The sequence below is a fragment of the Petaurus breviceps genome, unplaced genomic scaffold (genome assembly GCF_028583685.1).
Source record: "Petaurus breviceps papuanus isolate PSGF00001 unplaced genomic scaffold, PetGlider_PUasm1.0 90895, whole genome shotgun sequence".
Taxonomy (NCBI): domain Eukaryota; kingdom Metazoa; phylum Chordata; class Mammalia; order Diprotodontia; family Petauridae; genus Petaurus; species Petaurus breviceps.
In genome coordinates, this window is record NW_027187372.1 from 26,902,761 (window position 1) to 26,913,860 (window position 11,100).

Here is an 11,100-nt window from a genome sequence, read left to right on the forward strand (position 1 = left end):
CATCACCATCATCACCATCACTGTCATCACCATCACCATCATCATTCATCTGGGTTGAGGGAGGGAGGAAAAGAGCATAGGTACCATCCTCTATGTCCACACTTAGTCCTCAGAATGACGTTGGGGTGGTGGACTCATTCTCCTAGGGGGTCAGAGCATTCTGAAGATTAAATGGAATCTGGAATGTTTGAGGTTCTCAAGTTAAAGGAGGTGGCAACAGAGGTTTGAATGCCATGGATCCTCTGCCCAGTAGCCTGGCATCTGAGGAATGTGCCCCTCTGCTTTGAAAAGATCATCCTTTATTATGCTACTGAGTGGTCAGAACACGGAGGATGGGGAGATTGATGTGGATCGTGGTCACTCACAGAACAGTGTTATAGCTGGAAAGGACCTTAAGGGTCATCTAATCTAGCCCCTTTATTCTACAGATGAGGAAACTGAGGCCTCAGAGAAGGAAAAACTTCATCTAACTCAATCAACTTATCAATGGCAAAGCTGGGACACTTTGACTCAATTTAGTGTCCTTACAAAAACACCATATGATTTCCACCCTAATTTCTCTCCCCCACACTCTCTTGTTTAGGGCTTTGGGGAGATACTCTAACTGTGCTTCTCTGATCCAGACCTTCTCAAACAGGGCATAAAACCTCTCTAGATTCTAATCCTGCCATCCCAGTGCTGGGGTCCTCACCACTCCATCTCCACCTGAATTTCCAATCACCCCTTCATCCCTGCCTGCCATGTTCATGTCAGTTCAGCACTGGTTCTTCCTCCCTATATAGCACCAAGTATAGGATTATATATTTAGAGTTAGAAAGAGTCTCAGAAGCCAGCTGATCCATCCTCCACATTTTACACATGAGAAAACTGAGACCTAGGGAAATTAACTGACTTACACAGGGTCATAGGTAGTGATCTCCAGAGGTAGATTTAAATCCAGGTCTTCTGACTTCAGATCCAGTGCTCTTTCTATCATGTTGTCTGCAATTACTATTGCTTGCTATTTCCCAACATACATAGCATCATAGATTTAAAGCTGGAAAGCATCTTCTTGTTGTTTAGTCAATCAGTTTTGTCCAACTCTTTGTGACCCTGTTTGGGGTTTTCTTGACAAAGGTACAGGAGTGGTTGGACATTTCCTTCTCCCACTCATTTTACAGATGAGGAAGTTGAGGCAAATGGGGTTAAGTGACTTGCCCAGGGTCACCTAGCTAGTAAATGTCTAAGGCAAGAGTTGAATTCAGGTCTTCCTGACTCCAGGGCTGACACTCTGATTTACCTCCTAGCTGCCAGAAAGCATCTTAGAGATCATCTGTTCCAACCTGTATCATTTTATAGCTGCAGAAACCAAAAAGAAAGATTCTGTGAATTCCCTAATGTCATACAGGCAGTAAGTAAAAGACCAGAAACTTAAACCCAGGCCCTCTGGTTCCCAGTTTAGCACTCTTTTCACCATATACTGCTTTGTCATCCGGTCTCTGGCCCCTGCTTCAGCCCAGCTGAAGGTTCTGGGGATTTCCTGGGAGATGACTTTATAACCTAGCCAACTCTTCTGGAAATAGGAGCATTTCATGACACTGTCAGAATTGATTCCCTTACCACAGGAGAGAAAACACTCAACTTGCTTCTGCGATGGAGGTTCTCTGATGACTGACTCAAGAAATATTGTGACTTCTATGTGGGAATAAATGAGGCTACGAGATTAGTAAAAGAGTGAAGAGTAGTCCCCCGCATGCTCTTCTGAAAGAGGTTTCCTGTCTGCTAAAGTTCGTATCTTTCCATTATTCCAAAAGCACTTCAGGTCATAACAGAGTTTGGGAAGGATACTGGTACTGGGGGGCATTAGACAAAGGGCAGTCCTCCAGCATGAGCATCACATGGACTCCTATGCCAAGGGTTGGTTTGGGTCTGAAATACCCAGGCTCCCTTGCCACACTGGGAGGATGAACTCATTACCTTTCAAAGTAGAAAAGAATTGAGCTCAAGGACCGTGACCCCAGGTCCCAGAAGTCCATCGTGGAGGGTTATCTTCTTGAGTCTGGCAGGGGTTTGTTTGTTTGTTTTCTTTGTCTTGACTTTGTATAGCACCCTCTCTAGGGTCATTTCCCCAGCTGGATATTTACAAGCATAGATTGGCCCCTGGAGATTGTTTCACTCTTATCTCCCTCAGAATCTTAAGGGTAGCCCTGTAGGATTGGTGGTTTCCAGTGCTATTGTTTACAATCCCCCACTGGTGTGCTTCCTACTGATTATCAATCAGACCTGATTAACTTTTAGAAATGGTATTTACTAAGCTGGTGTAGCAAGGATAACTGTTATAGACAAGAGGTGAAACTCTCCCCTTGCATATGCAAGATCCCTAGGGAGAATGGGCTCAAGCTTATAGTCAAATGGCAGTGAGGCACAAGGGTAGGGAATTCCCATGGGTGTAGCTCTCTGCTGAGCTCCAAGGGCCAGTGCCCTGGTAGAGTCCAGAAGCTGCCTTTTCTCAGTGTTTCTAGTTGGTCCTTGGGGTATGCCTCTGCTTTCAATGCAGACGATGGCATCAGTCACTGCTGTTTCAATGACTCTGCTTCCAGCATCAATGAGAGATCCATATCTTCTGACCTTATGAAGTTCATGAGATCCTGACTTGTTCAATTCTGTCTCTAGATGCTCAGTTGCATATTCTTGGGAGATCTGTTTGCCCTTAACGTGTCCCTACTCCCAGAAAGATGCATTGTCTCATACTAGTCTTTTCTCTTTAGTAACATGGTCAATGGTGAGTGGGGAAGAGAGAGAAGTAGGTACAATCTTCTCCCCCAAAAGTGATTTCCTCTCAGGGGCCTAGAATCCTGGGCTCCCAATTTGTCCTCTTCTCCCACTCGACTGGTTAGCTCTGAGCTAACTTGCTGTTTTTATATATAGCTCAAGAAGCATTGGCTTTACCTTCTTCAACCAATCACTAGATATATCTTATGTGATGTCTTTTCTCTTTATCCAAGGACCCAATGTCCCTATGATACTTTCAGATTAATTAAGGACTAATTGACCTCTGATTTATTTTTATTGATTAATTGATAATAGAGGCAGAGCATTCTATGATTAATTGTGGCAGAGACTGACATTCATCTTTACATGTATGGCATCGGTGGTCAACACACTGCTTTGTACATAGTAGGTGCTTAATAAATATTTACTGAATTTAATTAAATTATATTTCCCTTACTTCTAATGAGTCAAAGCCTGGAATTTAAAACAGCTAAAAAGAAAACTGAAATATACCTGGGAAGGAAAGAGGGAAGGATTTACTAAGCACCTACTATGTACCACACACTATGCTAAACAAAACACTTTACAGATATTCTCTCATTTGCTCCTCACAAGAACCCTGGGAGGTAGGTGCTATTGTTATATTCATTTTACCATTCAGAAAATTGTGGCAGATACAAGTTAAATGACAAGTCCAAGGTCATACAGCTAATAAGCCTCTGGAAGGATTCAGAAGGCTTGTTTAGAAGACAAATGTCCTCATTTCAGGGTTTTATCTTCAGATCAGAGCAGATTCAAAAGGGATCTGAAAAAGAAATGAACTTTTTTAAATTGAAATATCACTATCATGATTTGTTAATATAATTCAAATATCCTTAAAACAAAGCCCTAGTGACAGGTTTCGTGGTGTGCATTTTTTTAATGGTGGTTATGTTATTATGTTGAATAGTGCTTGAAATGAGTAGGCCATTGGCTTAGCATCAGAAATCTGTCCTCTCTTTGGCATTTAAAGCCCTTTACAACCTGGCTGTAGCCTACCTTCCCTGTCTAATTATCCTTCACTCCCCTTCATACACTCTCAGGTTCAGCCAAACTAGATTTCTTGCCATTCCCCATATACAACATTCCATTTTCCATCCCCAGGCCTTTATAAAGGTTGCCCCTGTGCCTGGAATGTGCTCCCTTACATTTATCTCTGAGAAGCTCTGGTTTTCTTCAAAGATCAGCTAAAAAGACACTTCTGCCCATGACCTTTCCTGATCCCTCCTCCCAGCTGTGAGGACCTCTCCCCAAAAATCACCTTGTACTAATTTTAGATATCCTTTATTTGTATACATTTTACCCCTCCCCCCCATAGAATGTAAGCTTCTTGAGGGATGGGATTGTTTCATTGTTTTGTCTCTGAAGCCCTACCACCTAGGACTGTGGCTTATATGGTAGGCACTTAACAAATTCTTGTTAATTGCTTACTTGCTTAATTGGTTGATTGATTGACTTCTGAGGTGGTATTTATTGGAGTGGAATCTGTCCAGTATTTACTGAGTTTCCACAATCTGCCAGATTTGGGAACACAAGGAAAGTCTGGCTCCTGTGCCACTCACTACCCAATGTTAATATTGATTAGACCAGTAGAAAGGTTATGCCTGTGATTTTGTCTGTTTGTTTACTCCCTGTTCAACTTTTCATTCTTCCTGCTTCAAGCCTTGATTCCCAGCAGGTCTACACCAAAAACATTTTCCTAGAACTGATTTAATTTTCATGCTCTGGTAGTGTTACATGGAGAGGGGATAGACTGTTACTTTCTTTAGTTAACATGGTGCTGTGGGGAAAGTGCTGGATTTTGAATCAGAGGATCTGAGTTCTAATCTCAACTCTGCCATTTTCCTATGTAACAGTGGGCAAGTTCCCTAACCTCTCTGAGCCCAAGTTCTTCTTTAAAATAAAGGGACTAGGGGCAGCTAGGTGGTGTAGTAAATAGAGCACTGGCCTTGGAGTCAGGAGGACCTGAGTTCAAATCCTACCTCAGACACTTAACACTTACTAGCCATGTGACCTTGGGCAAGTAACTTAACCCCAATTGCCCTGCCTTCCCCACTCCAAAAAGAAAAAAAAAGGTCTTCCACTGCATCTGGGGCCACCTCTAGTTGTCCTGACTTATGTCTTGCCACTGGACCCCCATGGCTCCAGAGGAGAGAGTGAGGCTGCTGATGACTTTGCACAGCCCTGCCTCACTTAAATTCAATTCACTTCCTGATGTCATGGGCCTCTCAGAGAATGAAGGACAAACAACATTAAATCCCTCTATGATGGGCTGCTCTTCTTCTGGTCTAATATCTAGCTGAAGTCCTTACTGCTGCTACCCTCCAGTTGCTATGCTAATACCTAAGGCCATCTTAGAATTTGGACATAAATTATTCTATCGTCGGCCCTGGGCTAAACTTCTCATAAGAGTTCTGGAATAGACCGAGTGGGGTGATTAAAATTTCAATAGGCAGTCATTGCAATTTACTTAATTGCCGGCTAATTATCATTTGGGGAAGTTTGGCTGTTGAGTGAGGGATCTCCTTGCCTTTCACCTACTTCCAGGACCATCATAAATCTGTCATTTGGTGATACCACTCTCACTAGTTGTTCTCCATTCCTTACTTAACTAGATTTTAGAGAGATTATCCTCAGGGCCCTGAGGCCCAAAGTTTCCCATGGCAGAGAGGAACTCAAGGAAGGGAATGGAGAGTTAGGAGATTGAGTTGACTTGGGTTTTTATGATCAAGGCTAGAAGTGTGGGAAACCAGGAGGTTTTCAGTGACTGTCTCATCCACTCCTCCTGACTCCAGCCAGCAGAGGCCCTGGCCCAGACCAAGCATCAGTGGGGAAGCTCTTCTCAAGAAGATTCTCACCCACACCCCTCCAGTTCCAATGCTTCCTACAGGTCACAAGCAGGAGAAATGCAAGAGACAAAGAGGCAAATCCCAAGGACCCCATCCTAGGGCTGGCTCTCTTCCTCCCTGCATCCCTAAACTCCAAATATCTGCCTTCTAAAAACCACATTCCAGGCTCCCCTACAGGCTCAAGACCTTGTCCTATCACAATAATTTTCTGGGCATGTGGAGGCTAAGAAGTTTAGGAAGGGCCAAAGCAAAAGCCTGGCTAGATTTATGCTGAAATAGTAGGCCAATATAGTCTCTTGAGTTTGAGGGTGGAAGGAGAGTGGAAGGTATGGGAAGAGAAGGAAACATTCCAGCACTTCAACTTCATAGGAATCTCTACTGGCTCCAGTAATGACCAGTTAAAGGAAACGAGGGTGTTTAAACCTGGAGAAAAGATGATTCAGGATGGGTATAAGACTGTCTTCAGGAATCTGAAGAGCTGTCATGTGCAAGAGGGATTCCGTTTGCTGTTTGGTCCCAGAAGGCCAAAGCAGGAATGAAGGGTGAAAGTCCCAGAGAGGCCAAGTCAGGCCTGATGTCAGGGAAAGTTCGCTAACCTCCAAGAGGTGAGGGCTTCCCCTTCATGGAGGGGCTGAGTGATTGCTTGGTGGGTATGTTATAGTGGGGATTTTTTTTCAGATATTCTTGGACTAGGTGGCTGCTGAGGTTTTTTGTCTCTCAAATCCTGTGATGCTATGAACTCAGATCCAGCTTCCCCACTACTTACTTATAAAGTCTGAGGATTATAGAATCCCCTTTTCAGCCTCCTCTTCTGCCAGATTTAGCAGTCTCAATCATCTTGCTTCCTTTGGTATCACAATCTTCACTTTTTTGTTGGTTTTTTTGCTTTTTGGAGGGGGAAAGGTAGTGCAGTTGGGTTAAGTGACTTGCCCAAGGTCACACAGCTAGTAAGTGTTAAGTGTCTGAGTCCGGATTTGAACTCAGGTTCTTCTGACTCCACGCCACTGTGCCACCTAGCCGCCCCACAGTCTTCATTTCTTATCCTTTGGTTGTCTCCCCTCCTCAAAAGTGATAAGAGGGTGGTATGTATACTCAAGCACTTTCCCCTTTGTGGGAACAGCCTCCATAGGCAGACAGTGTTTGTATATGTGCCTGCTTGTGTTTTAACATGCATGCCCAAGTCCAGCAGTATCTATAACTGCAATTCTATAAAGGCTGTATGCTTCGGATTTATTCTGGTATATTATACATACATATGTACATGCGTGAGAGAGAGAGAGAAGACAGGTAGACACGTCATTGTTGTAGCGACTGTGGGTCACATAGAACATCATCTGTACATAAAAGGAACCACCACCCTACAGTGCAGATGCCCTGATGCATGCTGGGTGTGTGCATTTGTTTATGTGAAGCTGGGTGAGTTGCCATGGTGACAGTGAGGTTGGGGGAGCCTCTTATGCCTTAGAGACCCTGAATTAGCACACCCACCCCTCCAGTTCCCCAAAGCTGTTGCTCCATCTGTGTAGGGAGAAGTCTCCGGCAGCAGCTAGGGAAAATGGAGGGAGCTTTGGGAAGGCCTCTTACAGCCCCCAGTCAAAGCCCTTTGGAGCTGTCCAGATAGGAAAACAGTTTTACACCATCTCTGCTCCCACCCTCACCTCCCACGATTGTGCTGAGCTCTGAGAGGACTTTCTAGACAGAGGAAAGTTATGTACTACCCCACCCATAATCCTAAGACCATTTTGAGTGCCCCAGAGTGAAAGGGGAGGACAGGTTCCTTCCCATAGCCCTCAGGGGTCTTGATGGTCAGGTGAAACAGGATCAAGTGTTATTTCCATGCTGTATTCTCAGGATTACATCTTGAATATTCTTAGCTGCCCCCAATGACCACCCCTCTCCATGATCCTCCAGGAGCAGAGTTCCTGTGCCAGAGTTTCCATGGGCCAAATCCAAAGGTGAAAGACCAATTGTTATATCCAACCTGGCCACAAGATGTCGCTTCGGGGAAGCCCGCCAAAAATAGTTCTGCAGCAGTCCCAGATTTCAGCATCCCTCATCTATGCCCATGTCCTGGGAGGAGAGACCAGATCCTGGGGTGAAAGGCTTCCCTCACCTGGAGCCCCTCTGCTCAGAATCGATATCTTGGGACAATTTGAAAGAAGCACTTCCTAATGCTGGTAGAATTAGCTGGGAGAGGATGGTGGGCATCAACATAGGTGCTAAGATAAAGTATATTAGGGAATTAAGTTCTTGGGTGGGAATCAGGGGAACAAAAGTGGGAAATTCTTGGGGAGATAGAGAAGAACCCCTCCTTCATGTCATATTCTCTTTTCTTTCTTTGGAGATAATATCAGTGCTGAACATCTGAGGACACAGTTCATTATTTTCTATAGCCTTCTTCCTACTCATCCAGCTATAGCTACAGCTCTAAAGTTAAAGTTTTTGTTTTGTTTTGTTTGGGTGAGAGGTTGAAGTGGGGCAGAACAAAACTGGCAGATTCCAGAACAATCTAGACCTGTGATTACATCAATGTTGGGTACTCTCACTATGGAAAATCTCTTCTTCCTCCCCCCCCCTCACCATGCTTATGTAACTTATAGTCTTGGAGAATGGTCTGAAGACCCGAAAAGTTAAGTGGCTTGCCCCAGGTTCACAAAGCTAAGATACATCAATGACAGAAATTCAATCTCCAGGCTTTCCTCACTCCAAGGCTACCTTTTTTTTTTTTTTTGGAGAGGGGAAGGGAGGGCAATTGGGGTTAAGTGACTTGCCTGAGGTCACACCGCTAGTTAGTGTTAAGTGTCTGAAACCACATTTGAACTAAGGACCTCCTGACTCCAGGGCTGGTGCTCTATTCACTGTGTAACCTAGCCATCCCCCAAGGCCTCCCATGCCTCTCAAATTGGAGCTTAGGATCACAGATTTAGGACCCAAAACAATGTGAGATCATTTAGCCTTCTTCCTTTCATTTTACTGATGAGCAAACCAAGGCAGAGAGATTGACATCTTCAAGGTCCCAATTCAATCCATCAAAAAATTTTAAGTCCCTAATTAATGTGTGCAAGGCGTGGGGTCTTACTAAAACCTGGAGCTCAGAGATATTTCCAAGTAACCTTCCTAAAGTTTATCCAACTAAAGGGTGAAGATTAATTTTCTCCTCTTTGCTTCTTTATGATATCTTCCTAACAAATAAAATAATCATGTCTTCTCTGCTATCAGTTTGGGATTCTTCAGGGGGGATGCTATCTTCAACAGAAGAGTCACTAGGCTTCTTATTCCCTCTTTAGCCCACCAGCAAGAAAAATGCTGAGTGGGATTCCTGGGTCCTGTCATAGAATTTCAGACATCTGGGAGTGAATAGCTTTCTTTGTGGGTCATTTGTATTCTATTCTAAAAGACTAAAGAAGGATCCCTGGGCCTGTGTACTGAACAACTCACGCAAGCTTCCTCTCCTTTCTTAGATCAAAGGGCTTCCTTCCTCTATTCTGCACTGCAAGTTCCACACTGACAATTGGGAATCATGAAAAGAGGCCAGAAGGGTGGGGGTGACTTCAGGTACTTTGCTAAATTCCAGAAATGGTGCTAAGATATTTGCACAGGCCCATCTCTGAACTCTCTGACCTCTTCCTGTCAAATCTGACCTTTTCTTCCCACCTGGGAAATATTGATTGGAGACTCTGGCATAATGTAATCAAAGTCTGTACAAATATGGTTTGTTTGCTGTATTATTAAAAAAAAACTCTTCTCTTCCTGACCTGGCTCTTATCCTCTTATCCTTACAAACCTACCCACCTCCCAGGCACATTTATCATCCCCTGCTTCCTAAGTGTCTCCAGCCTTTAGAGACATTTTGGTGGTGCAGTGACGGTGGTCTTAGACCCATTGTTTCACTGGCATGTACTCTACTCCTGAATGCCCCGATAACAATCATACTAGAACGTGAGGATCTTAGGCAGTTGGCAAAGGTGTCCATTATTGCTTCATTTTGTTCTTTGCCTACCAACAGGGTGATCTAAAAAATTTTATCTGGGATTTCTAATGCTGGTTGATGAAGAACCATATAGGATAATGGGATTTAATGCTAAAAGTAACTTAGAGATCATGTAGTTCAATCCATTATTTTATAGATGAGTAAAATAAGGTGGAGAGAAAGAAAGGCGGAGCAGGTTTGGGTGTGGAGCTGAATAGGAAAGGTGCCCTGGAGACCTTGGGAGAGGGAGTGGTTGCTACCAGGAACTGGCTCCCTGCCCATCCCCACCCAGCCCTCCCTCCAGCTGGCGAGACAGTCTAAGCAGCCTCTTGCCAAATCCCAAGTTTCAGTCTTGGCAAAGAGGGAAAAAAACCAACCCTCGAAAAGATTCCAAAGTTTTCCCTTTTCCAGCTGAAATAATCCAACACTCCAGCTGAGTCTGTGGTGGGCCGAGTGGGCAGCTTCATTCATGAGGGAGGAGGAAAGGAGAAATAAGGGGAGAAGGTAGGGGAGATTTCCTGGCATATCAGACCTCCTGAATTCTTCTCTGTGAAGTCATGAAAATCTCTACCTCCTGGATTCCAGGGAGACATCATCAATTTGCTTCCACTAAGTGCTTTGAGATCCTTATGGAAAAAGCCTTTTGAGCTGTCAAATCCTCTTCTCTCTTGGATCATTGCTTTTGTTACACTATAAGACAGAAGGGAGGAAGGATCTGCTGACTTGTTTTCTACAAAAGATCCTCCTCCTTCTAGAGTCCAGTTAGGTCATAAATATTAGCAGACCTGGAGACAAGAGGTAGATCAGATAACCTCAGGTAGGCTTTTCTTGACGAAGAATTCCACAGTAGCCAAATCTGGATTTCAGATTTCAGATTTTCAGTGTCATCAAAGGCACCTCCCGAAAGAATATTGAACTGGTTGTCCCTGGCCTTGGTTGAACATCCTTGGTTCCTAGCACCCATTGCATAAGCACCCTCCCAATCCCTGAACTTCCTCCTGGCCCTTCCAAACACACACTACCACCATCCCCAAGGTAAGTTAAGGCTATCAGGTCTGCTGGGATCCCCTCCTGGCTCTGCTGTTGTGCTGTCAGGTTAGTCAGAGAAATGTCTTTTAATCCTAATTAGCAGATGGAGGAACCCCATCTGATCTCCCTCCCAGATCCCCCATTGGGAGTGGTACTTCTCCCTTCTGGCCAGCTGAGGCTCCAGAATGTACCCCCATCAGACTGCTGAAGACTCAGAGATGGAGGGAGGGATAGTTATTGAGGCTAATTTTAATTGCTACAAACCTTGGCAGGGACCCTTGTTTGTAGGAAAAATTGCCCCTAAGGACAACAGCCAGGTGCTCTCACTATGAATATGGAGGGGGTGGAAACTCTGAGGGACAGAATATCTTATTTTTATGGGCCATCTTCCAGGCTGTTGTGCACATGCATACATACACACACACACACACACACACACACACACACACACACACACACACA

General features: G+C 44.3%; 1 protein-coding gene across 5 annotated transcripts in view; it reads left to right on the forward strand.

Moving 5' to 3' along the window:
• Positions 1-11,100, forward strand: part of NAV1 (neuron navigator 1) — a 355,581-nt gene that overhangs the window by 223,254 nt on the left and 121,227 nt on the right. The gene's annotated exons all lie outside the window — the stretch shown is intronic.